General features: G+C 40.8%; 1 protein-coding gene across 3 annotated transcripts in view; it reads right to left on the bottom strand.

The window, feature by feature from the left end:
- Zmat4 (zinc finger matrin-type 4) overlaps positions 1 to 27,834 on the bottom strand; it is a 389,120-nt gene that overhangs the window by 276,207 nt on the left and 85,079 nt on the right. Inside the window, exon 1 of one of the 3 annotated variants that reach the window (XM_040731820.1) lies at positions 23,432 to 23,506. The exons of the other annotated variants lie outside the window; for them this stretch is intronic. The gene's annotated coding sequence lies outside the window, so the exon portion shown is untranslated. Of the gene's footprint in view, positions 1 to 23,431; positions 23,507 to 27,834 lie in introns of those variants that run through there. 3 annotated transcript variants of the gene reach the window in all.

Raw genomic sequence — 27,834 nt, forward strand, 5'->3', positions numbered from 1 at the left:
CAGCCTATAGGGGCCAAGTAGTAGAATGTGGTGGTTTAAATGAGAATGGGCCACAGTCCTTATATGTGTCCAAATCTCAGTCTCCAGATGCTGGCTGCTTGGGGAGGATTAGGAAGGTGTGGCCTTGCTAGAGTAACTATTTCACTGGGGTTGAGCTTTGAGGTTTCCAAGACGGTTCAAGCTAACTCTGTTTATTCTTTGTGGTCAAAGATGTGAACTTTCAGCTGATACACAACCTGCTACCTTCATTCTGCTATAGTGGACCCAAACAATCTGAAACTGTAAGCCCCAAATAAACTCTTTGTTCTATACATTGTCTTTCTGAGCTGTTTTATCAAAGCAATAGAAAAGGAACTAACACAAACATGTTGCTAAGTATAAAAAAGAAGCAAAGCCATAAACTGAAGTAGTCTAGCCATATAATATTCTAGAAAATACAAAACAAAGCTGATAGAATGACAAATGGTTGCAAGGGCTTAAGGAGAGAGAGAGAGAGAGAGAGAGAGAGAGAGAGAGAGAGAGAGAGAGAGAGAGAGAGAGAGGTGAAACTTCTGACGATGCTATAACGCCCACAGAACGTACCCTCACACAAAGTGAGCTCTAGTGTCAACAAGGAAATTTATGTGGCCTCATATATCCAATCACGGCAAATGTGCCTCACTCATCATGCAAGACACTAACACCAGAGAGAAAAGGATGAGATGACAGGTGCATATGAGAGGGAACTCTACAGTCCATTCAATTATTTCGTAAAACTGAAACTACTACACTGAAAATAAGTTCGTTAACTTAAAGATACAAAGGCAAGATGCAAACCTTGCTTCTCCTCCAGTGCCAAATAAAAGGATAGACTAGACACAGCAGAGAGAACACACTTCTAAGTGCGTGCATCAGGAGGGGCTGCAGTCTCTGGCTGTCCACCATGAGGGACCTCAAGGAAGCCAAGAAACCCAGAGACAGGGACAAGCAGTATTACCTTGCCAATAGTCTAAAGCTGACTTCTGCCCCAACAACATGAATGACAGCAGCTTTACCAGGCTTCCACACAAGTATATGTCTCCTTCTCAGGCATTATGAATTTTCCATCTGGGGTGCTTCAAGCTTTGCTAACAGCTCATCTCCGCTCCAAGCCAGGATGAGAAGTCCAACACTGGCAAATATTCCCAAAGGAAATGAGCTGCTCAGGACACAAAGTGTCCCCCACACACCTAAAGCTACAAGACTGTGAGAATAGGAGTCACAGAGTTTCTCTGTCATCTTTCTAGCCCTGGGGCTTCTCAAGGTTAGGATGTCTTCCCAAGGCTTGACATTTATAATTACAGTCCATGCTGATGCTTTTGTCACCTTCTGTACAAGTGTGACAAACTGGTCCCTCCTTTGCTATCTTGGTAGAAACACTTATTTGTGTTGACTGCCCCAGATTTATACATTCCTCAAGGACAACTCTGAGCCATCATCCATGAAAAACAAAATACATTTCTTTCTCCTCTTGCCTTGTATTATTATTCACTAAAGCAAAATTGTCTATTTCCATTGAAGAGTTTTCCTTGAAAAACTGCTAGCCAACTTATCAGAAATCAAAAGGCTTTAAAATAAATAAAATCTTTAATGGAAATTTCCAGACTCAAATATAAATATTGTTTAACAAAACCCATCGATCTATCACATCTGGTCTGTAATTTGGCTTTGCAGTAAGCCAAAGTCTCACTAGTTTGATCTGTAGGCCAGGAACAATCTCATGAATGGAGACAGCTGGGGGATCCTCTGGCATTAGGGGTATTAGGATATGCCCCAATTTGTGCTTAAAATGATTCAGAAATTCATTGACTCAACGCACTATAGAGAAACACACTGTACAGCACATTTTTCCATTGAAGCTAGAAAGAACAAACATACCATATTTCAGGTAATTGTGGTGGTTTGAATAGGAATGGCCCTGTAAAATATGTGTGTGGATGCTTGGTCCATAAAGGTAGGAGGTATGGCCTTGTTGGAGGAAGTGTGATACTATGGAGGCAAACTTTGAGGTCTTATGTGTTCAAGCTGTGCCTCGCATGGTGCAGTCTCCTGCTGCCTGCAGACAAAGATGTAGAACTCTCAGCTCCTTCTCTAGTACCACATCAGCCTGCATGCCACCATGTTTCTCGTCATGATAATAGACTGAACTTCTGAAACTGTAAAGTCAGCCCTAATTAAATGTTTCCCTTTATAAGAGTTGTCATGGTCATGGTGCCTCTTCACAGCAATAAAAACCTCAAACTAAGACAGAAGTCAAATGTCTGTATCAGCTTCTTCCTACAGTGTTGACTTGAATATACTGGGAGAAAGACAACTGAAAAAGCACATATCCCACCAACAAGGATATTTTTGGAACAGAAATCGCATGGTGACAATAGTACAGTCCTTCCCAATGATATGACACACATCTTTGGTGTGACATAGAACTTTTGTTCTTTTCAACTCTATGACACCTACCAATGGTTTCATAATAGTACCTTTGCCCTTTCAACTCTGACTTCCTTAATGGACATAATGGTTCCCAACCCAGGTATGTCTTTCTTCTAAAATGCAGATTTCTCCTCTACGGGTCTGTATGTGAACTGGCACTCAGATGGCTGTCCACCACCAATGAATGTTTGTGCTATCACTGATAATGGCTGAGCTGGTGCAAGCATTAGAACCCACAACTGAAGTAGGGATACTGGCAGACAATAACAAAAGGACCCACATCCTACTGGCAGCAGAAAAGATATCCCCAGTAGCTAGAACAGGGAGTACACCAGACAAGATACAGAAAAATGCTGCCTCTGTTAGAAACTCAAGATAGGCAGCACTCCTGTCTGGGCACCTTGTCTCCTCAATTATGACTCCAGTTCTGTGAAAAGGATGACTTCCTAGTCCTTGACTAATCATGTTTCTTCCTCACACTTGCCTTGAAAGCCCTGACCCACACTTACAGCCATGTAGCCGTCACTCCAGTTGACCTGCAGACAGACCTCTGTGAATAGTCCCCAATGATGATTTAAAACCTAGAGACACTTTTACAAAGAGGCTCTTGACTAGTCATAAACCCCAGTAGGCAAAAATTGAAGGCTCCAAGGTGTCCTTATGAAATACCACGACCATTAACCCATGAGACTGTATTTTAGAGAAATTCCTAGCTGAAATAGTTAACTGTAGAGTTTACAGTTATAGAAATTCAATATGGAACCTAGGTTGTCTCTAGACTGAGATGAGAATTTAATGTTTCACCTGCTTCCTCCCTGTGGGCTTTTTACATGGTTTTGGCTGACTACACTGACACAGCAATTGGGAAAGTGTCCTCATCAGTAGAATACAGCATGAATTTAAAGTTCTGAGACTCAGGATATGAACTTTCTCCTCAGATTTATTTCATACAATCCATTGCTTTCATGTTGCACATAAAACTTCTCCACACTTTATAATAACACCTGCTGTTCTGCAAATTGCAAAACCAATAACATCTCGAGCACCCAAAATGAGAGTGTATATTCCAATCACAATTCCAAGCATCATAGCGCTCACTCAAGACTCTAGGTGGGCTTGGGCCTCTTCTTATTACAAAATGAAGCTGAAAACTAAAAGTCACAATTAAAAATATAAACAACACTCTGAAGTATTGTTTTCTTGTTTTAACCCATTGCTTTAATGGGTTAAATTATATTGAAGAAATAGAATAGAATACTCTATTTCTTCAATATAATTTGATGTGTGAGGGACTAAGAAGATTGCACTATGATTCTGCTACATCACAATGACCAGCTTTCCCGTTTTGACTGGTCATCATGGGCAGCAGTGGTTATAAAGAAACCTGGAAACTTCCACTGTTATTTAACCAGCCCTAAAAGCAAATGCATAGACAGATTGCTCCCATCTACATGAGACATACAGAAAACCTCAGCAGGTTCCAAGACATATGAGAGAAATGACAGATGTGAGACCCCACTGCTGTCCATTATACAAAGGCTATCCCTGCTTCCACTCAGCCCCTCCTTAACCTCACCCACTACCATCCTTATAGATAAATGGTCCCTGCAGGATTTACCCAAATCCATGATGAAAAATGAACAAAGAGCTTAGAGATGCCATTTTGAGATGCTTATTTTGGTACTACTTAACACAGGAGGAGAAAAACCACTTGAGGGAGGGAATGAGCAGCTGCTTAAGTCAGCATCTCTCAGAGTGGCCCTCCCTTCACCAAACTGTGGCGTTCCACCCGGCCTTTTATCACTGTCTTGGCGGCATTCAAAAAGAAAGGAAAGGAAAACTTTCACAACTGTAGACTCAAGTTCTACTTTACAGTACTAATTAGCCAGGCAGCCCCCTTCCCTCCAATCCTGCCACACACAGCTGTTGCCCAGGCAGGTGCGGTCAAAGGACCTGGATTTGCAATCCTGCAGGATTTCTCAAAGTATTCCCTTTTGTGTCTCCACCACATCTGATCTGAAATCCCTCCCAAACCCAGCATAGTGCATTTTGTTTCCACCTCTGCATTTAGGTATCAGGGGCTGTGTATTGTATCTCAGCCATGCTTGGGAAACTAACCAAGCCCCAGACAGGATCTGCTTAATCCATATCCCTGTTCTGTGCTTTGGAGTTAGCCCCTTGCCTGCCCTAAGATCCTCAGGCCTCATCTTTGACCAACTGTGTTCCAAAATTGTCTTTCCACTCCCTGGGTACCAGCGAATCTGTGCTACAAATTACAGTCTGGACTGTCACTGCCAAACTTCACAGTCATCGCTCAGATGTGGAAACTCCATTCACTCGATAGAACCCTACTCACATTTCCCAGGGATAGACATACACATCTCATTACTGCCCCTGATGACACAAGGTATGCAGTCCATAGCTGGGCAGTCAGTGCACCTCTGATCCAGTACTGTGGGTATGCTGGCTTGTGTAGTAAGTGATTTACACATCAGCACCTGCCCTTGAGGAACAAGAGAGCAGTCATCCAATAGGATCAGTCTCTCTGTGTTTCTGAACCATAGGTCAATGATTAGAGCAGTCTGAAAGCACAATAAAACACTCGTCAATGAAGGGAACACTGAACTGGACTGAACTGTATGCTCACCTATCCTTTCTCCTCAAAAAGAAAGTGGGAAGAGGGCCAGTGAAGGGACCCGGGAGGGGACTGCTGGAGAGTCTTCCAATGAGCAGGCTCTTGTACAACAGCTTGGCAAATGGTATGATTTCTCTGCACCCCAGTTTACTCAAAATAAGGTGTAAAACCATGAAGATTCTGGTTTTCAAGGCTATCAAAAAAAAGAAAGAGAGAGAGAGGGAGGGAAGAAGGGAGAGAAGAAGGAAGGAAGAAAAGAAGAAAGGAAGGAAGGAGAGATGATGGTTGAGAGAATAGCTCAATGGCCGGGCACTTGCCCAGATGGATGAGGCTCTAAGCATCACCATCAGCACCAGAAACAAACATTTAAATTGGCAAAATGTGATGATGCATATAAAGCTGGGTGCTAGTGCTCCACAATAGCATTGCTACCACCACTAAGAGCTGGGTGAGAAGCCCATACAGCAGAAAGAGCGTGTGCAGAGACATCTCTCCTGCCATGTCTTCATATTTATGCACTTCACAATTGCTGATAGCTGCACTAGAACACAGCCACTGGTCACGGGGTAGGATCCCCGAGTTCCAGGCCAAAGTATTCAAAAGGCGGCTAAGAAACAGTTTCAGGTGCCAAGGGTGCTGGCAGATGACAAAGGGGACGAGTCAGAGGCCCAAGGCTTTTGGCAAGCTGTAGGGTCCTGCCTGCTTCCCTAGGCACAGCCCAGCCTAGCAGCAGATGAAGAAAGGGAACAATATGCCCCAATAACCCACAGACATCTCTGCTGCTGGCTGTGGGCCATGTTGCTTACCTCCTTACTCTGCACCTCCTCTTGGTCTGTGAGCATTCCCAAGAACTTGAAAAGTATGCAGATAAGCTCAGAGACTTGATCTGCAACTTAATAACACATCTCAAGGAGAACTTCCCGATGCTCACATCCCCTCCCCTGGCAAAGATCTTTCCAGCCCCATGGAGGATATATTCTTGCAATATTCATGGCTCTGCTCCAAAGCCCTAATGCTAGGCTGTTAATGTGAGACAGGGCTCAGTAAGCAGGCTTATTTCTCAAGCCCTGATCACAAGCCTTATGAAGAAAGACACTAGCAAAAAGCAGAAAAGGCACTTAGAAACCAATGAACAGCTTTCCCCACTGAATGAGTCTATCCTGAAGGGTTCCCTTGTTCCAAATGCTGCATAAATCCACTGGCTTTAGAGCCCCAGCCAGCCAGCCTGTACTTCTGATAGTCTCTAACACTTCCAACTCAGGGTGGCTCTGAGAGACGAAACCTTTATCGACAAGTAGGGAATTCTTACAGGGCCTCCTAAAGTGTCATTAAGCCAAGATTAATTTCTCCTAACTTTCCTGATACTGTGGCTTTTTTCTCAATATTCAATTCTCTAGGCTCAATACATGTCAACAGGGGGTTTATTATGAAGGAAATAAGTCTCAAATTCTACGCACTTTCAACAATACACAGATCTCTTTCACTCTCCCCACACATTCTCCAGTACAGGGTTCTGCATTTGGCTTTGGCTCATTCAGAGGACTATTCAAGTCTGCCTCCTCCACAGCCTGGGAATAGAACATGTTCTCAGATCACCTTACCTGTACCTTTCAGCCTTGGGTATCTTTTCATTCAACCATAATTATAGCGACAGACAGACAAATGGGATGGATGGATGGATGATAGATAGATAGATAGATAGATAGATAGATAGATATAGATAATTGATGGACAGAGATAGATAATAGGTGAAAGTGAGAAAAGATAGATGATAGACAGACAGACAGACACAGACAGGATATTTAAATATCAAGTGCTATCAAGATGCAATGTTCCTGATCTATCTATCCTTTAATATAGGCAGAGAGACCAAGATAGCAGGAATCAGAAAGCCAGATAGGAAGGTATTGTTTTTCCTAATCCCAACTTTCCATATTTGCCCATTCAGCAATGAAGCATCTTCCTGGGTGCTCTCTGGGTTCCAGGGATGGTTTTAAATTAAAATATAAATATGAAAACTATTCAAAACTTCATAAATTAAGAAAAAATATAAGAAGCAGCAAAATGGCTCAGAAGGTAAAGGTTCTTGCTTGCCATCAAGACTAGTAACCTGAGTTTGCTCCCTAGAACCAACTCAGTGAGAAGGGAAAATAGATTCTTGATTATCATCTAACTGCCACAGAAGTTCTGTGGCACACACATGTCCACACACACATAGCTACACATATAATCAATCAATAGATGCAGAAAAGCTAAAGAAGACACACATGTCCATACACATCCCTCCTGCCACACGCATAACTAATAGATGCAAAAAAATTATAGAAAAGTAATAAAGACTAGAGTCATAGATCTATGTAACATCTGGAAAGACACTGAAGAAAATAAATTTAAAACTTTAATTTTTCTAATTATTCCAACAGTTGACAGGATATGAAAATTAGTAATAGCAACTGAGTGCTCAATTTTAGACACACTCACATAAATAAAACAAATGAGAAGGCGCACAGGAGAATTGGGAGACATGAAGACTGAGTGTCATAATGTATTCATGTTATCCAGGAATACTACCTGGCTTAGCTCCTAGTATATATTTCTAACTCCAATGTTTTTAAAAGGTGATATTTTTATTATTTTATTAATAATGCATTAATAAAATAAAACAAGAGCAAAGATTCAAAAATACTGCAAGAACAAAAAGCACAGAGGCAAATATGTTACATATCTATTTATCTGTAACTTTGCACATCGGTGGCCTAAATCAACAAATTAAAAGATAGAGGCTGTTGGACTAGATCAAGAAATAAGAGCTATATGTTTTATTGAAGAAATCCACCATAAACAGAAGGACATATATAACCTAAGAACAAACTGTGGAGAAAGAAATAACAGACTAAAACTAAAAAAAAGGAGACCAAGCAAAGTTACCAGGGATACCAGATATTCTCAGCAACACGGGAGATAATCTCCCAGAGCACTTAGTATGTATATGCCTAATAACAGCTAAGCATATGAGAAATGTGTGCACATCCAGAAAGAGCATTAAAGCAGCAGAACTGTAAGAGGAAAACAGAAAATCCACTGTCATAGCTGAATACTACAGCATGCCTCTACCAAAGCCAGACAAATCCAGCGGGCAAAAGATTAGTGAGGACGTTGGTGAACAGAGAGGCATCAATCATTTGGACATAATGGACAGATAGATATAGACTACTCCCGATAGCAGCACAGAGCACACTCTTCCCCAATACATAGCATATGTTCACCAAAGTGCAAGAAATCCTGATCACAAAATGCAGCTTAACTGGCTTTGTATAATTGGCAATCAGCAATATCCATTCTCAGACCACGATGAGAACTAAACCGGCATGTCATAATAGAAAAATAATTTCAAAATCTCCCCCAAATAGTAAGGGGTTGCATAAAGCAAGCCTAAATAACACACTGGTCAAAAAAGCCACCTTACCCACCACTGATCTCAGTAACTGCATAGAGCCATACTTGAAATCCTCACTGGATACCCTTAGGGCTGTTCCTCTCCCCTACATGCTAATATCTCAGCCATCCCAGACACTGAATCAATATAGAATCCAAACCTGTAATCTACAGATGAACTCCAGGTTTAAATTCCCAAAGCCAGTCCATACCCAGAGGACATACAAATTGGATTTCATGTTTGAGAGGGGCAAGGGAATAATGAAAGGAGTTGGGTGGGAGTAGATTTAGTGGAGGAACAGGAATGATTTGAGGGGGAATGAATATGACCAAAATACATTTTATGAAATTATCAAATAATAAAAACATAAAAATATTAAGAACAAGCTATTTTGAAGAAAATGAAAATATAGACAACTCGAATGCATGAAATAAAGCAAGAACAGTTCTTAGAGAAAAACATGTGATTTTGAAGATGTATTTTGAAAAACAAAGAAATGTGTGCCTGTACTGTCATCATTTGGGAGACAGGTCGAAGTATTGTGAGTTCAGAGCCAGCCTGAGCTATATACCAAGATCATATCTGAAGGCACCATTGATAAGAGTGATCAGTGTGTTCAAGGAGGGACAGGAAGTAAAGGAGGAAGGGAGGGAAAGGAGAGGAGAGAGGAAGGAGAGAGAAGGAAGATGACAAAGGGAAACTATGAAGGAGGGAAAAGAGGAAAGTGTCTCTATAAAAAAATCACTCACCCAAGATTCAGCTGTAAAGAGGTAGGGAGAGAAAGAAAAAAACTGAATCCAAAGAGGGTAATGTAAAAATTAGGGCAAAAAAAATCAATGAAATGAAAAACAAAAACTTAACAGAAAAAATTATCAAAACCAAAAGCTTGTCCTTTGGAAAGATCAATAAAATTATAAAGCCTCTAGCTAGGCAAAGAACAAAAGGGGAATGACATGAGCCATTAATATCAGAAGTAGGAAATAAATTATCACTATGGGCCCATGGACACTAAAGGGACAGAAAAGGAACAGGGTGCGTAGTTCCCAACTTTGATGGGTTAGCTGGTACAGAGAATTCTGAAGGACATGATCTAAAGAAAAGGGAGAATCATGAGGAGGCTTCCTTATATCAGAGAAGTTATTGGGGTTAAGATAATTGCATTCTCTCACAAAAGAGAAAGCTCGCATGGATTCACTGACAATTGCTACCCAATGTTTAAGAAGGAATTTAATCAGTTCTGAGACATCTTTGAAAGATGCCAGATTCATTTTATGAAGACAGCAATAACCCCAATTCTAAAACACAGCGAAGATATGATGAGAAAACTCTAGCCAAATACTTCTCATTAATATAGATGTGAAGATCATGAGCAAAGCATAAAATTTGGATCAGATAATCTCTTTCTTAGTAACTTTTCTATCACTGTGACAAAGCTCCATGACCAAGGCTCCAGAGGGATAAGTGTCCATGGCCACCATGGCAGGGAGAATGGCAGAAGGCATGCAGGCATGGTGTGGGGGCAACAGCTCAGAGCTCACATCTTTATTCACAAACTGAAAATGGCACCAAGATTTTGAAACACCAAAGCCCAAACCCAGTGGCATACTCCGTTCAGCAAGGTCACACCACGTAATCCTTCCCCAAGCAGCCAACAACTAGGGATCAAGTATTCAAATGCCCAAACCACTATATTCTATTCCCTGACCCCAAACTCCCATGCCTGTATCATAATATAAAATGCATTCGGCTCAACTTCAAAAGTTTCCATAGCCTCTCACTATCACAAAGTCTCTTCTGAGACTTAAGTCAACCTCTAAATTGTAACATACTGTAAAATCCAAAAGAAATTATATACTTCCAACATAAACTGGTATAGCGAAGAAATTGAGAACCAAAGCAAAACTGAAACCCAGCAAGCAGACTCCAAATCCTGAAACTCCATGCCTAATATCAAAGGGTTTAAATATCTCTTGTCATTATAGCTTTGCCACCTGTAAGATGCATCCCTCTTAGGCTGGTTCTACTCCCTGTGTGCAGCTGTCCTTGGTAGATATTCCACAGCCCTGACATCTCTGACATTTCCAAAACAGCTCAGGTTTCCCTTCCACAACTTCATGCAATGCCTCTCAGGGCCTCTGGAACTCTCAGGGTCTCCACACAGGAACTGCTCTACCACTCATTTCCTGGCCTAAGTGATTTCCTTAACTGAGAAGGAAGGTTCCACAAGCAGTATGCAATACAGCCAAGTTTGGTTACCTACCTGGAATGGAGCCCCTTGAATAATGTTTGCAGAAGTTTTTGTTTGCTGTTACATTTAAGAGCAGAGTTCCCTAGGCATTTTCCTTTCACAACCTGGAAGTTTAGATGAGTGGAATCTTGCCCTGAGGGCATCTTTGCATTTATTCAAGCACAGATTTGGCCCCCACCTTAATGGTGGAAAAATGAGGGCACATCATGACTAGCACAAACTAAAGCAGATGACCACCAACCCAGCACAGCAGAAGCACTAAAGAAAAGCTATACTCAAAGAAAGAAAAGAAGTGTCAATCACAGCAGCACAAGGAAGAAACCAGTTCTTAAAAAGAATAGATGAACAAAAAGGAACTCACTGTGTCTCGATGACAGGGAGTTAGAGTGTTATCAAAACCAAAACAATATAGAGAAGGAAAACTCTACACTACTAAACTCTGGTGAACATAAACTCAAAAATCCTCAATGAAATTCTTGCAAGTTGAACTCAAGAACGCAAGAAAAATCATACACCACAACCAAACTGGGTTTCATTTCTGGGATGCCACGAATTCACTACAGACAAGTCAATGAACATAGAACAGGACGCAAAGGACTTCACAACAATAATCACATGATCATTTTAACTAATAGAGAAAAGACTAGGACAAGGTTCAACGTGGCTTCATAATAAACAGGACACTCAGAACAGAAAAGAAACACATCTCAACATAACAAAACCCAAATATAACAAACCTGGAGACAACAATGTAACAAGTGAATGAAACTGAAAGCATTTCCATTAACAACTGGACTAGGCGTGGGTTGCTGTGGACTAGGCCTGGGTCTCTGTCCGTTTTCAATACAGAGTTCATTGATTTATCCAAAGCCAATTAGACAAGAGAGAGAAAAGGGATACAACAGAAAAGGAAGAAGTCAGATTATCTCTACTTTCCATGATATGATGATTCTCTACTTAACACTCTATAGAGTCCACCAGAAACCTCGGAAAGCTGCTAAACACTTTTGGCAAATTAGCAAAACACACCAGTATATGAAAATCATTAGCTTTTCTACATTCCAATAACACTTTCCAATAAAGAGATGGGGGAGGTTTTATTCATCACAGCTTCAAAACATGAAATATCCAAGAGTAAACCTAAAGAAGGTGGTAAAGAACCTACACAAGGAAAACTTAAAGAAGACAGTAGCTGAAAAAAAGATCCCCAGACTACTATGAACATAGCTCTATCACCACTAACTCTCTCCAGAGTCAGTGCAATGCCTTCAAAATGCCAACAGCATTCTTTACAGAGATAGATGGGGAAAGAAACCATGTTCCTGTGGGGATGGAAGCACAAGAGATCACATATGTATGATAAACAAGAAGCACAATTCTAGAGGCATCGCAAAGCCCAATCTGAAGTTACATACCGTAGAGTCATAGCAACAAAGGCGGGATGGTGCTGCTAAGCAATGGACATGGAGACCAAAGGATATGACAGAGGACCCAAAAGTAGACACATACATTCCAAGCCGCTTGATTTTCATCAAGGGTGTCAAAGCACTCAACGAACAAAAAGCTCTCCAACAAAACTGTGATGTGGAAATCAGATGTTAACGTGGAAGAGAATGACACAGCATTCATACTTCTATCTCTGCAGAAAAACCTATTCAAAATGGATCAAAGGCTTTGGTGTAAAACATGAAACTCCTGGAGAAAAACAGGAAAAACACTGGAATGCATAAACATAAGCAAGGGCACTCTGAAAAGAACTTGAATACCATAGGAACAGCCTGAAGAATTAAGAAATGGAATTGCAGGGCATTTAAAGGTCATTGGCCAGGAAAGAAAACGGTCAGCAAAGCAAGAGCAGAGACTATAGGATGGTGAATTACTTTTGCCATCAGAGAGGGGATTAATATTCAGAATCTATAAAGAACTCTAAAAATTAAACAGCAACAAAAAAATGACACAACCAATAAATAAACCAATGAAGTGATTGACAGTTCTCAAAGGCAGAAACACAGATGGCCAACAAACATGAATCATGTTCAACATCCTTAAAGCAGAAGTCCAAATTGCTTTCAGATTACACCTCACCCTGATCAGGATGACTTTGATCAAGTAAACAATGTTTACGCGTGAGAATGTGAAGAAAGAGATACCTGGTATAACTGCTATGGAAATCAGTCCATCAGAAACTACAAAACAGAACTGCTCCACACTCTAGCTCCGTCACTCCTGAATACATCACATAAAGATTCTAAATCAACATACCACAGCAACACTTACACAAACATGTTTATTGTGGTGCTATTAATAGTAGCCAGGAAATGGAACCAGCCTAGATAGCCATAAGCATAGGAATGATAAAGAAAATTGTGCTATTCATGCACAATAGAATTTTATTCAGCTGTCAAGAATGAAATTACGACATTTGAAAGAAATGGAAATCATTAAATTAGGTGAAAAAAGCCAAACTCAGAAAAAGACTGCATGCTTTCTCTTATATTCATCTCCCAGATTTGTGCATGCGTATGTGCATACGTGTGTGTGCATGTGTGTGCGTGTGTGTGTGCTTGCGTGTATGTGGAGAAAGAGAGGAGGAGGACTATGAAAGGAGAGAAGGGGTCTAAAGAAAGCAGGAAGCAAGACAGGGTTATGAAATATTTGTGACACAAAAATAAAAGACTATTTAGGAGAAGGAAGGAAAACTAGGAAGAGGAGGAGAGGAGTTATGAGAGGAGACAGTGGGGAGAGAAAATTAAATGAAATTAATCTGAATATGTATTTTTCATATCTATGCATATGTACATATGCATAGATATGAAAGTACCGCAATGAACATTCTTACTTTTTAGGCTAAATAAAAATTTAAAAGGAAAAATGCTTAATATCATTGACCATCAATAAAATGCAAATTTAAACAATAGTGATATATCATGACACTCTTGATAGAATGACTGTTATTAAAATGAAAAATAAAAACAGACATGGTGTTACTAGCCTGTAATCTCAGTACTTATCCTGAAGGAGGAGGCTCTTCACAAATTCAAGGTCATCCTGTGCTACATAGTAACACCCTGTCTCAAAATACAAAAATAGTGTGTTCACACAAATACACACACACACAAATAAGTACAATTTTTAAAAAATAAGAATAAAAGTCTCTTGTTTGTAACCAAATAATTGGAATTACAGACCATCATGCTGGAGAAATATGCCAGACACAGAATGTCAAACATGCCATGCCCATTCTCTTACATGAAAGCCATAAATGTCCGCCTGAACAAGATTAGAGATGATTAGAAACTGGGATGAGAGTCACGGAATGAAAAAAAAGTGCTGATTAAGTGTGTGCTCGATGTATGTACAGAAACGTAATGTTAAACACAGTTGATATGTAAAATTCACACTTGTTTAAAATAATAAAACATAAAATAAAAATTTTAATAAAGATAAAATCAGAATGACTGGATGGTGCACCTGAATATTCCATAATACATACAGTTTGAACCAATATTTCTTATAACTGGAAAAAAGAAATCCTCAAGTGTTTATATGAGCAAAGTTCTCAAATTTCAAATAACCCCTGTCAAGACAAAAAAAATTTAATCTCCATTTTTTAAACAATACCTTTTGATTTTTGCCACAAAAAAGTCTTGTAAAAATGTGTGCAGTAAGGATTATCATTACAAAACAAACATCTGAAAGTACAGGAATCTGTAGATTCTCCAGATGTCCTAACCAGGTCTGAGGCATACACTGTCCACTTTCTGAACTCCCACTCGGCCTCTTAGTGTTCAAATGTCTAAGCCTGGGTTGAGACAGACATCACTCATCCCCATCAGAGTTTCACTTTGTTTCTTTTAAACTCGGTGCAATAGATGACAGAGTTCTTCATCATCCTACACATGACAGAAATCTCAACATAAAAAGTAGCTTTCTGAAACTTACACAGCCTTACTACATCGATATATGTTGCCCAACACTGGTTTTGTTGTACATTAGGAGCAAGTAACTTCTTTAAATTACTAACTCTGTCACATATACAAATTTGGTCTAATGAAAAGACATGGGGAATTCTTGCCATTGTTTTCATGTTTGCTTCATAGAGAACAAGTCAACTCTCATCTGCCTTGATAGCAAGCCAGCTAGAAGTCTCTGTGATGGCTCACACACCTGTGTCTTGCCTGCCCCACAAGCGGTCCTCTCATTTGTGCAGGTGGAGTCTCTACTGAAGTCTTAACTTGTTTGCTTCTACAAATTGGAGTTCTTCCTTTCTTTTTCTTTCTTTCTTTTTAAAATGTATGTGTATGTCTGTGTGTATGAGTATATGTATTACACACATCTGTGCAAATGAGTGTATATATTACACACCTCTGTGTGCATATGAGGGGATGTATTATACACCTCTGTGTGAAAATGAGTGTGTGATCTCAGAGGCAAGAAGGGGACATCAGGTCTCTTGGGAACGGAGTCACACATGGTTGTGAGCCACCATGTGTAGGCTCTGGGACCTGAACACTGGTCCTCTATAAGAGCGGCAAAGACTCTTCATCACTAAGTCATTTTTCAAGCCCTCAACTCTTAACTCTTGACCTGAAATAAATGCATCATTTTTTTACCTTTCATCTAGAAATTCCTATAAAATAGGAAAACAGGCTCTATCATTATGCTTTTATACAATGTACAAGTTATAAAATACATTGGGGGAGCAAATGCAGGCACACATCAGCAGTGCCCATTGCTAGGCCAGATGGCCAGAAATAGATGGGAGTCACCCCTCTCTTAGGATCTGGCACTATGCTGATGGAAATCGGAACAAACAACTGACCACTTTGTCCTATGTGTGGTCTATCCCAGTGCTAGTCCGTGACCCGATTTCACATCCCTCTTCTCAGAAAACATTTCGTGATAAAGTCTAAATGCAGGTGGCTCAGTGACAACAGATTAGCAGAATCAGAATATTGGCTGATATACAAATACCACTACAGTGTTACTTGGGTCTGCTAGGCAATCCCAGGATATTTGGGTTCTTAAAGGGTCAACACCTACTGCTGGCACCTTGGTGTCTCTGGCTTATGTAGCATGATATTTTCACAGGTATTTGAACCGGTCTTACCACTATGCATCATGTCATAGAAAATTTACTTAACATGTTCAGTGACACGGTCACAATCAAACACCCCTTAAAGCAGGGAAGGCTCATACTGACTCTGTATACCATTATGCAGAGCTGTGTCTGTACAGGTAAACACTGCACATGTCTCTGGATCATCACCATTATTACCCAGATAAAGAGCAGACAGGAGGCAATAATAGGCAGAAAAGCAGGAGTTAGACATGTCACCAGCAACATGAAAGCATACGCTGTAATGCTTATAAAAAATAAAACGTTTTTACCTTCAGAACGAAGGAAACTATATTGGAACACCTAAAGAACAAAGGTTTCCAAACAGAACACTGAACATGATTGCACTTTGCATGTAAGATACGCTAACAAAAACACAGCTTATGGGTGAAGCTGAAAAATAAAAGAACATGTTTTGACTTTTTACTACAAGGTAATTTGAGAGCTTGACAAGAATTGCTAACATCTTTCTAATGGTTAGAAGCGTTTTTGTCTAAAGCCAGAAACTCACCTTGACTCATATTGACACAGATAGGTTTTAAGTTACATTGGTCATTGCCAGAGGAACTGCAAAGCAAAAACATAGTTTCACTCAATAAATGGAGGTGGGTGTACACTTGTGTTACACAGCCACGTCCTTCAGGAAGAGAGAGGCAAGGTTGCACACAAGCCAATGAAAGCAGAGAAGAAACGGAAATGCGAAGGGACAAAAAACAAAGGAGGCCATGAAAAATGAATAACCTCCAGTAAGATGTCAAATTAAATAGTAACGATAACTCATATTTAGGAAAGCCTTCTCAGCATGGAGACATGGTGAGCACTTCTGTATTGTTATGATCTGTTGAGGAAAAAAAAAAGACTTCTTAATGGAAGACAACTTAGGAAAACCATCACAAAATTTAAAAAGTGAAAAATGATCAAAACTCAGCAATGTGTACATAATAGAATGGGCATGGATATTTACAGTACCTAAAGCCAAGAAAAATATATGAAAACAAATAAAGGAAATCAATGAAAAGCATAGATCAAGGACATGGGGAAATCAGAAAAAAAGGGAAAACAAAATGGCTGAGAAGTATCCAAACATTACTGTTTCTCATTACAGAGTGCAATTTAAAACAAGAATACATAAAGTGCTAAATAGACTAGGGGAAATGAGAATGCTAAATTATTGACAGGCATGAAATGATATGAGGACCTTCATTTTACTATGGGTTGGATACTAAGGCTTAGTCAAATTGAGAACTAATATGTCCCCTGCAGAGGGGCAGGGTAGCTCAGTTGGTAGAGTACTTGCCTGGCATGCAAGAGATCATATCCCTAGTAATGCATAGGTCAAACATGGTGGTACTCACCTGTATCTCAGTACTCAGGTAAGGTCAAAGTCATTTTCAACTGCATGGCAAGTTCAAGCCAACCTCCACTAAGATCCTATCTCAAGACAAAATACTCCGGCCAACCAATTTGACTAATGATGAAGAAAGTCCACATTGAATTGTACATCCATGCAGGATCAACTCTCAGGGAGGTTTTCTAGGAAATCTGTGAGGGATGTTAGTCAAAGCAAGGGGGAGGGAGGGGTAAACAATGTGGATATCTGAATCTAAACGAACAGGAAAACTAAAATTTTACCAATACTCACATGCAATGTTGTGAAACAGTCAGAAGCAAGAGATCATATGCACATGTAAGAGCACAGCTGAACAAAATGGGCGGGAACGAATTCCATATCATCAAACTATGTGCATGCATTCAATGTATGCCCTTGCACTCTCCTTGCCATGCCCTGCCAGGGCCTACACCAGGGAGGAGAGCAACTCTGGAGTGAAGAACTGGGCAAACACTCCCTCAGCAAGAGGGCCAGGAGCAGCAACAACATGAGTGAATGTGCCGGCATCTTGCTCTCTTTGTCTCTGTGCTCTTCCTTCTACAAACACACAGCAGAAGCTTAGCATGAGAGAAATGCTAACACACCCCAAGTGTTAGCCTACTGAACACACCTGGCTGGTAACCCTCAAAGCTGGCGACGTTTTCAAATATGTGAGAGGCTTGAAAAAGGCACAGGGTGAAGAGCTACCACAGGAGACATGGGACTCAAAGGTAAGGGGGGATACTGGATGTGGATCCAAGAAGGAAATGTGCATTAAGAAGGGTAAGTCTGAATACAGTCCAGACTGGCTACTTGATAGTGTGTGTTATATAAGCATGAGCCATCGGTGTGCCTCTGTTGGATGACAAATTTACTACGCTATTGGATGATGTTAACAGTGGTAGAAACTGGGTCAAGCAAATACAGAAATATTCCAGAATTGGTTTGCAACTTTTCTCTAGATATAATGACATTCTAAACTTTTAAATTAATGTAAAAAAACATCCATACCCACAGAGCTATACAGGTTTTAAAGAAAATAATTAAGAGACATAGCAGACTAATAAAGTGATTTTAGGGATACAGTTCAGTGGGTAGCACCACATAAACCAGGTGTAGGAGCACATTTCTTGGGAGGTGGACAACAGGGATCAGGAGTTCAAAGTCATCCTTTGATCTATTGTAAATTTAGACCACCCTGAGCTCACAATAATACAAAAGAGAGGAATGAAAGGGAAGGGGAGTGAAGGAGAGGGGAGGGGAGGGGAGGGAAGGAATGGGAAGGGAAGGGAAGGGAAGGGAAGGGAAGGGAAGGGAAGGGAAGGGAAGGGAAGGGAAGGGAAGGGAAGGGAAGGGGAGGGGAGGGGAGGGGAGGGGAGGGGAGGGAGGGGAGGGGAGGGGAGGGAAGGGAAGGGAAGGGAAGGGAAGGGAAGGGAAGGGAAGGGAAGGGAAGGGAAGGGAAGGGAAGGGAAGAGATAGGGCTGAAGGCATGAGGACCTGAGTTTATCCCTAGAACCTACATAAGAAGCCAGATGTGGCAGCTTACGCCTATAATCCTGTTCCTATGGTGATATGGGATGGGAGGAGGAGACAGTGGAAACTCAAGGTCGGCTAGCCTTACATTTGCAGCATGGAACAAAAGACTGAAGAGTGGCAGAAGGGGACTGAAACCAGAGGTTGTTCTCTGCCCTGCAAACACCCATACCTTGGCACACATCATTAACCTACACTCGCACACATGCACACACACACACACATTCACAGAGCCTCACACACATGCGTATGTGCACACTCTCACATTCACACACAGGCAGGCACACACCCAAGCACACTCATACACACATGCACACACACCCACACACACACACGTTAACACACAGCCCTTCTACCTTGATGCAGGCTACAGCTTCAGTTTCTGCTCTTGCCTCTCCTATCTTAGCACCTAGCACCAGCCTGAAGCGCAAAAGCGTGAGCGACATGTTGTCAGTAGAAATACAGCTCATGGCTAAAACCACAGCTGTGCCCAAGCTTCAGGACACTGGGAGAAAATATCTGCTTGTCATCCCTCTTTTCAGCCATCTCAGGCTCAATCACTAAAATCCAACAGGATGACTTCAGCACTAGGAAATGCAAAACAAGTCTGTGACCATTACATTAAGGTTTCCTGGGAAGACAGTCACAAGGTTGGCTACGCTATGCAGTGCAATTTTGCCCTAAAGTTTGTCTTTGAAACATTTTCCAATGGAGCATATTTTATGTGGCACTCTGGGCCAATAGGAAATTATGCAAGTTGGACATATAAAAACCAGCCAGGCCTATGGGATGGCTCAGTGAGCAGAGGAGGAGATGAGTTTTATCCCTGGGAACCATGTGGTGAAGAGAACTAACTCTCTCAAGTTGTCCTATGACCTCTACCCTGGAGTGCACTTGAGCACATACAGAATAAATGAAACAATTTTAAAGGAGCCACTTACAGTACCTATCCCAATAAGCCCCTGAACAATCGTATAGCCCACAGCAAAACCACATGTCATTACTGTTGCATAACCCAAGGTGGCCCAGATAATCACACAACAGATACACCTCCCCTAGGCAAGGCAGAAACTCTATTATTGACTGAGAAGCAGAATCTAAAGCTATAACCACCACTTCAATAAAGCACTAGTACCCTAAATTTTTTGGGGGGGTGGCTAAGGCAATAAAGAAATTTACACATGGCTGTTTACACTCAATCTTAACCAAAAGACCCAGAAGTTATTCATATGTGATTAAAAAAATAATGAAACTAGGTATATGCCTAATTTCTATTGTTAAATGTTTTGGATTAATATGTTGTAATAAAGCCTTAGTCAAAAGAAAACAAAAATGATACTCTGATAACATACAGGAAAGCACAGGCAAGACGAGAGAAAACCAAAGGAGAGAGCCCACATGGCCTTCTAATGTTACAGGAATCACAATCAGGAGTGTCAGAGGGCTGGGCCCGTATTACATCCAGCCTTCCGACTTGAGTTAGGGAGTTCCTAATTGAGAACATCTCCAAGGAAAAAAATAATGAGTCCAGGGAACGGGCAGAAACTGAAAATTCCCAAGTGAGCTCAATGTTGGCAATGCTTGCCTTTCCTGGAAGTAAAAAAAGAAAATGAGAGACAGCATCCACACTGGCTGTGATAAAGAGGGAAACAAGGTAGAGACTGTTCAGGGAAAATTACAAAGACTTACTGACAGTAAGATGCAACAAGAATGGCTAGGATGTCTCAAGGGGACATTTGCCTAGTCCAGCAAAGGTCCTGCTATCCAAACAGTGGATCTTTCAGAGACTCAAAGGATGAACGTGGTCCTAGTCAGGCTACTATTGCTGTGATGGGGAGGAAAGAGTTTATTTGGCTTAGACTTCCACATTGTTATTCATCAGTGAAAGAAGTCAGGACAGAAACACAAACAGGGCAGGAACCTGGAGACAGGAGCCGATGCAGATACCATGAAGGGGTGCTGCTTACTGGTTTTCTCATCATGGCTTGCTCAGTCTGCTTTCTTATAGAACCCAGGACCACCAGCCAAGGGATGGTGCCACCCACAATGAGCTGGGCCCTCCCCATCAATCACTAGGAAAATACCCTATAGGCTTGTTGATAGCCCCATTTTACGGAGGCATTTTCTTAATTGAGGTTCCTTCCTCTCAGGTAGCTTTAACTTGTGTCAAATCGACACCAAACTGTTCAGCACAACTGACCCCTTGTCAACATGAAACACAAAGCAGTATTTCTACTTTATACTAGAGATCGCATATTACCAACGTCACAATACAAAGTATGTAAGTATTATAAAGCATTAAAAAAAAAACATCTTAACCACTCAAACACTTTGAAAACTCAGGCTCTATTTTAAAAAAAACATCCAAAGTTTCTTTTAAAATCCAAAGTCTCCCAACTGTAGGCTTCTGTAAAATCAAAATTAAATGGCTTTCTCACTTCAAAGAGGAGAACAGGAACATCGGCACAATCTGAACGAAGTAAAAACCAGCCACCAAGGGTGTAAATAACGCAGTAGCCAATGCCTGGCGATCCACTCGCAGTCGTCTGGGCTCCTACAATGGACTCGGGGCACTTCTCTGGCTCCACCCGGGCAGCACAGGCCACCTGTCTCCTAGGCTCAGGTCAGCGCCACTCCATGTTACTAGCAACTCCAAAAGGCTGGGTCTCCTGCTGACACCGGGCTGCGCTTTCACCCACAGCCTCTCCTGGTCTCTCTTCAGAACTCCAGACCCACCATGCAGTGCCAAGCTCCGCTGCTCTCTATGACCCCCTTCATGCCTTTAAAATCAGTACCACTGGGAACTCTTACGCCACCAAGTTCAGGTGCCGGGAGGAGGTACAACCTCAGTTGTCTCTGAAACACAGCTTCTGTGTGCTGACCCTGAGGAGACACTTCCCAGAAGACTCCACTTCAGCAATACTGCTCTCTTATTATTCACCACTAATTTCTCAGCTCCAGCTGACCAGCATCAATTGTCCCAGAAAAGCAAAGGTTTTACAGCCGTGGTTCTGTTCTCATTAATCACGGCTGACTATTCAACTCCAGCTGACCAGACACCAGATTCTCAAACGATAATACGCTGTGGCCCGGTAGTCTTTATGTAACTCTCAGGCCACTCACTGGAACTTCACAAGCCAGACACTCATCATCTGCCTTTCTTTCTTATCTGCCCAGCTTTGAACACTCAAGAGGTTTTCTAGTCAGAAGTTCCAAAGTCCTTCCACAATCTTCCTAAAAAACAAGATGCTCAGGTCTGTCATGGCAATACCTCACTCCTGGTACCAATTTGTCCTAATCAAGGTTACTACTGTTGTGATGAAACACCATGACCAAAAACAACTTAGGGAGAAAAGGGTTTATTTTGCTTACACTTCCACAACACTGTTCATAATTTGGGACAGGAATTCAACAGGCCAGGCACCTAGAGCCAGGAGCTTAGCAGGGGTCAAGGAGGAGTTTTACTTACTGGTTTGCTCCACATGGCTTACTCAGCCTTTTACAGAATCGAAGACAACCAGCCCAGGGATGGCTCTACCCACAATGGGTTGAACCTTCCCTCATCCACCACAGAAAATGCCCCACAGAGTGTCTGCAGCTGGATCTTATGGAGACATTTTTCGCGAGGTTCCCTCCTGAGATGGCTTTAGCTGTTGTTATGTTGACATACAACTACACAGTACAAGTACAGCAGAGGAGAGGGTTCTGGTCCATTTTTCTCTTTACTAGTAAAATCTGAACTCTTTCAAAGGGATGGAAGAGTTTTTAGCAGTTGGAACGAAGGGTTAAAAATAAGACTTTCCTAGCAGGGGCTAAAGTAAGCTGAAGGGGGTGAGCAGAAGGAACCCTACCAGGAACTTCCTGTCCAAGGGCATTAGTACATTTATATGCTACTCATCAGAAGTGATTGTGAGTGAATATCCACAGTCAACCTAAATAATCTAGAGTCACCTAGGAAGCAAGCTTCTGGATATGCCTGTGCAGCATTACCTATATCAGGTTGGTTTATGGGCACTCTGAAGAGGGGTTGTCCAGACTAGGTTCATTTGAAGTGTATCAACCCATTTTAACTGTGGGCAGCAGCATTCCATCAACTGGGAACCAAGGCTAAATAAAATGTATAAAGCTAACTTAATGCTGGAATCCATGGCTCTTTCCCTGACTGTGCGTACAATGTAGCCAGAAGTCTCACACTCCCGCCACACTGCGCCTTTTTCCCATCATGATGGACCTCCCTCAAACTGCAAGCAACCATAAACTTTCCCATCCTTCAGTTGCTTTGGTCGGATATCTTGTTGCAACAAGGAAAATAATTAACACTTTGATACAGTCAAATGTATAAAAACTCTACTTCAAGTTAAATCATCTTAGTAAAAACTTAAGGAAGCCAATTAAATTCTCAAATCATGGAGAATGGGGGTGCACAGTTTACAACACCTCAGCACACTGGAACAAAGCAAGGCTAGTCGCATGCAGCAGTTCACCACTCAAGACCACTTTTTCTTAGTTGTTTTTACTCTTAGCTCTTTGGGAGAACTTACCACCCAGCTCCCAAATAAATGCACACAGAGTCTTATTAGTTCTTATAAATGCCAGACCTTAGCTTGGCTTGTTTCTAGTCATCTTTTCTTAAATTATCTTACTCTGTGGATGGGTGGATGATGTCCCTGACGTCCTCCATCTTCTCCTTATTCTCTCTTGCTTCTCCTTCTTCACCTAGATCTCTTCTATTTATTCTCTCTGCCTGCCAGCCCCGCCTTATCCTTTTTCCTGTCTCACTATTGGTCATTCGGCTCTTGATTAGCCCATCATGTGTTTTAGACAGGCAACGTAGCACAGCTTCTTAGAGTTAAACAAATGCAACATAAAATAATGCAACACATCTTTGCATCATTAAAACAAATGTTCCACAACATAGACAAATGTAACACATCTTAAAATAATATTCTACAACACCCACTGCTCAGGCCAAGTGTCTCTGGAATCTTCTAATGGGCTAATCATACAGAAGAATTAAAAATACCAAATGCCTTACTACAAGGAGGCCAGGAATGGATAAATATTACGGTGAATGCTAAGAAAGGGAATCTGGAAGAAAATTCATCAGTAAACTTTGCCAACCTGTGCAGGTGGGGATGTGAGAACTAAGTAACATACACTTAATTAAACGGGTTCTGAGAACTGAGTAGCTCCACCAGAGTTTCACCCAGTCAACCAAGGAATTTCAAGACAATTCAATGAATAATGATACAATCATGTGTGTGTTCCACATGGCTTAGTCTAGGAGTCTTGGACAACAACAGAATGAAGAAAGGACAGACACAAAAATAGAAAAGCTAGGACCAGGGAGGCTGTATTTTTCTGAAGGAGGGCACCAACTGTGCCCAGAATCACTTTGTGTTTATTTTATACATCTGAATCAAGGAGGTGGGTTTATTGTATACAGCTGAACAAGGAGGCAGGTTAGCTACTCTTGGCACGAAGTGTCTTTAGAGAAGCAGTCTCAGGCTGCTGACGCCCAAGAGGAGGAAAATGTGGTTGATAATTTCTATATATACTGTCAATCATTCCTAAACACTTGTACTTGGATCAGAGAAAGGCTTTGCTCTCTCTGAGTCTTACCCAGAGAAGGTTTCTCTACTCCCATTGGTCAGAACCACTTCATGCCCATGTCAAATAATACAGATTCACTCTGGAATCCATCTTCTCTCTACAACCATATTAAAAGTCATCCATGTCACAACATAAATAAGGGTAGAACATGTTTCCATTTGTGATGTGTGTGTGTGTGTGTGTGTATGAATTAAACTGCATTCTTATGCATAAAAATTTAAAAGAAAACTGGGTGAGTCTGGGTGACTAAGAAAGAAGTAGTGCAAGTCTTGGCGTTCTATACCGCTTCATTTACTGATTTTTAAAATATGGAAATTCAGCCCTTCTTCAAAAATGAATAAAACATTTTGCATTATAGTTCATCATTTTTTCTGAAATACTTAGGTCATATCAAAATATATCTAATTCTAATATATAAGGAAAAATAATTGAATGATACAGGCACAAAACAAGATAAAGGGAAAAAAAGTTAAGTGTCCACACACACCTACAGTGAACACATTCAGTATGCTCACAGTGAAGACTCTTGTCCAGTTTCTGCATGTGGCCATAAATTTAGTGTCAAAGCAAACCAGAAACATCAGTCTCTCTGCCAAGACAGATAGCATGCATCTGTGTTAGTCTGTGTGATCCCTGATGTGATCAAACTCCATGACCAAAAGCCACCTGAGGGGAAACAGTTTCATTGGCCTACATCACTGTCATCATCAAAGAGAGTCAGAACAGGAACTCAGGCAGGGAGGAACCTGTAGGCAGGAGTTGATGCAGAGACCATGGAGGGGTGCTGCTTATGGGCTTGCTCCTCATGGCTCTCTTAGCCTGCTTTCTGATAGAATCCAGGATCACCTGCCCAGGGATGGCCTCACTCACAATGGAAGGGCCCTCCCCCACCAATCACTTGTTCAGAATGTGCCCTACAGGCTTGCCTACAGCCTAATACTATGGAGGCATTTTCTCAATCAAACTTCTCTCCTCTCAGATGACTCTAGCTGTGTAAAGTTGACATAAAACTAGTCAGCAATGAATCTTTCTCCAGTGTAAAGCCCCATGAGACTGCAAACCTCCCCCACCACCCCCCACACTTTCCTCAACTCCTCAAATTTAGCCTGGGTCACATTGAAAACTGTACGACAAGTGAAATGTATAGCTCAAAGTGCCTACATTAAATAATTGGAAAGAAGAAAAATAAATGGCGTAATGATACAACTCAAAACGTGGAAAAAGAAAGGACACACCAATGCCAAAACCATTTTGCAAGAAATAACAAAACTCAGAGCAGAAATTAAGGAAATAGAAACAAAGAAAACAATACAAAAAATTAATAAATCTAAGAGTTTGTTCTCTGAGAAAATAAACTTGATTGACATGTACTTGGCCTAACTAACCAAAAGAAAGAAAGAGAGTCATAAATGAAATGAGAAACTTAACAGATATCAAGGAAATTCAGAATATTACAAGGGAATATATTTTAACGTATTCCATGAAGCTGGAAAACCTAAAAGAAATGAATGAATTTCTATATTCAGTCAAACCACCAAAATTAAATCTTCTATATTCAGTCAAAGCACCAAAATTAAATCAAGAAATCAAAAACCTAAACAGATCTGTAACGAATGAGAACAATAAATAGTAATAAAAGGCCTTCCAGCTTTAAAAAGAATGTCCAGGACTAAGTGGATTCACAGCATTTCTACCAGTCTTTCAAAAAAGGTGTACAACCAACCTTCTTAAGGAAGGAAGGAAGGAAGGAAATATTCCCAAACTCCTACGAAGACAATGTCATCCTAATTACCAAAACCAGGTAAAAACACAACAAAAACAGAATATTAAAAGCCAGTATCTCTGATGAACATAGGCTCAAAAGTGCTGAATAAAATATATGCAAAAAGAATATAGACATAAATAAAAAAGATTACCTACCATGATCAAATGTGTATTCTCTCTGGAATGCAAGATTGATTCAAACATATACAAGTAAACAAATGTAATAAACTGCATAAATGGACATAAAGACAAAAATCTCAGGATCATCACAATAAATGAAAAAAATCCTTGACAAAATTCAATGTAATTTTAGGATAAATATTCCTAGCAAATGCAGAACTATAAGAAACATACTTCAACAAAATAAAAACTAAATATGAGAAACCTGCATACAACATCATCCAAAATAGAGAAAATCTTGGAAACAAACCCACTGAAGTCAGGAATGATACAGGGGTATCAACTGCCCCTACCCCTGTTCAATACTATGTTCAAGTACTAACTGGAGCAATAAGGCAAGAAAAGAGATTTAAAGGGATATATAGGAAACAAAATCAAACTTTCCCTTGTGTGTGTGTGTGTGTGTGTGTGTGTGTGTGGTTCTACCAGAAAATTTCTAGAAACTATAAATAAATTCAGCAATGTGGCAGAACAGGGAATGAACTCAAATAAGTCTATACACGTACAAAACCGACAGAGAAAGATAATGAACAGACTCCCATTCACAATCGTCTTAAAGAAAATATCTAGAAAAAAACAGACTAATGTAGGCAGTGAAGGGTTTCTACATTGGAAACTTTAAATTTCTGAAGAAAGAAACAGACATTCAAAAATGGAAAGATGCCCCACATTCATGAAATAGTCTCCCAGGGAAGAACATACCAATTATTATTTTTTGCCTTACACCAAATAGCCGGCCCTGAAAATATACATACAATTAGGATTATACAAACATCAAAGGGTGTGTGTGTGTGTACCAACAATTAAAGAAAAAGTATCAGTTTGAAAGAGAGTAAGTGGGGTTACATGGGAGGGTTTAAGGTTTGAAGGAAGGGAAGGGGAAATGATACAACTGTACTCTAATATCAAAAGTAACAGAAATAATTTTTTAAGGCAAAGCGGAAAATTCAAGCAAAAAGCCAAGCATCCACAATGAGCTAACCAGTCAGAAGAGGATGCTACGTGGTCGGAGGAAGGATAGGGAGGAAGTGGTGTGATTGTATTTTCATTAAAACTCTAAAAGCTTTTTAGAAAGAACCACGGGGATTGAGTTGTGGACAATGGCGTGAGAAGGGCTAACTCCTCCTATGTCTTGTGAAGTCGCCCACAGCCCCGTCATTTCCAACTGTCTGATGATGTAAGTGTGGATGGGAGGAGAAAGAGGAGGAGAGGGGAGGGAGAAAGAAAGCTTTGATTGTTACAGATCCAGGAAGATTTCTCAGCCTTGTGATCCAGGCTTTTGGCAAAACACACACACACACACACACACACACACACACACACAAGATTAAGTTAAGGATGTGGCATTTCCACCTACTAACATTTAGATAAACTCAGTTTCCACAATTGAACTCAAAGAGGAAATAGGCAAATGGGTGAAGAAAAATAAAGGGGCAGCCGTGAGCTTGTGTCTACAAGACAGCTGCATGGTTGTGACACACATAGCTCT

Source organism: Mesocricetus auratus, unplaced genomic scaffold, assembly GCF_017639785.1.
Source record: "Mesocricetus auratus isolate SY011 unplaced genomic scaffold, BCM_Maur_2.0 Super-Scaffold_100026, whole genome shotgun sequence".
Taxonomy (NCBI): Eukaryota; Metazoa; Chordata; class Mammalia; order Rodentia; family Cricetidae; genus Mesocricetus; species Mesocricetus auratus.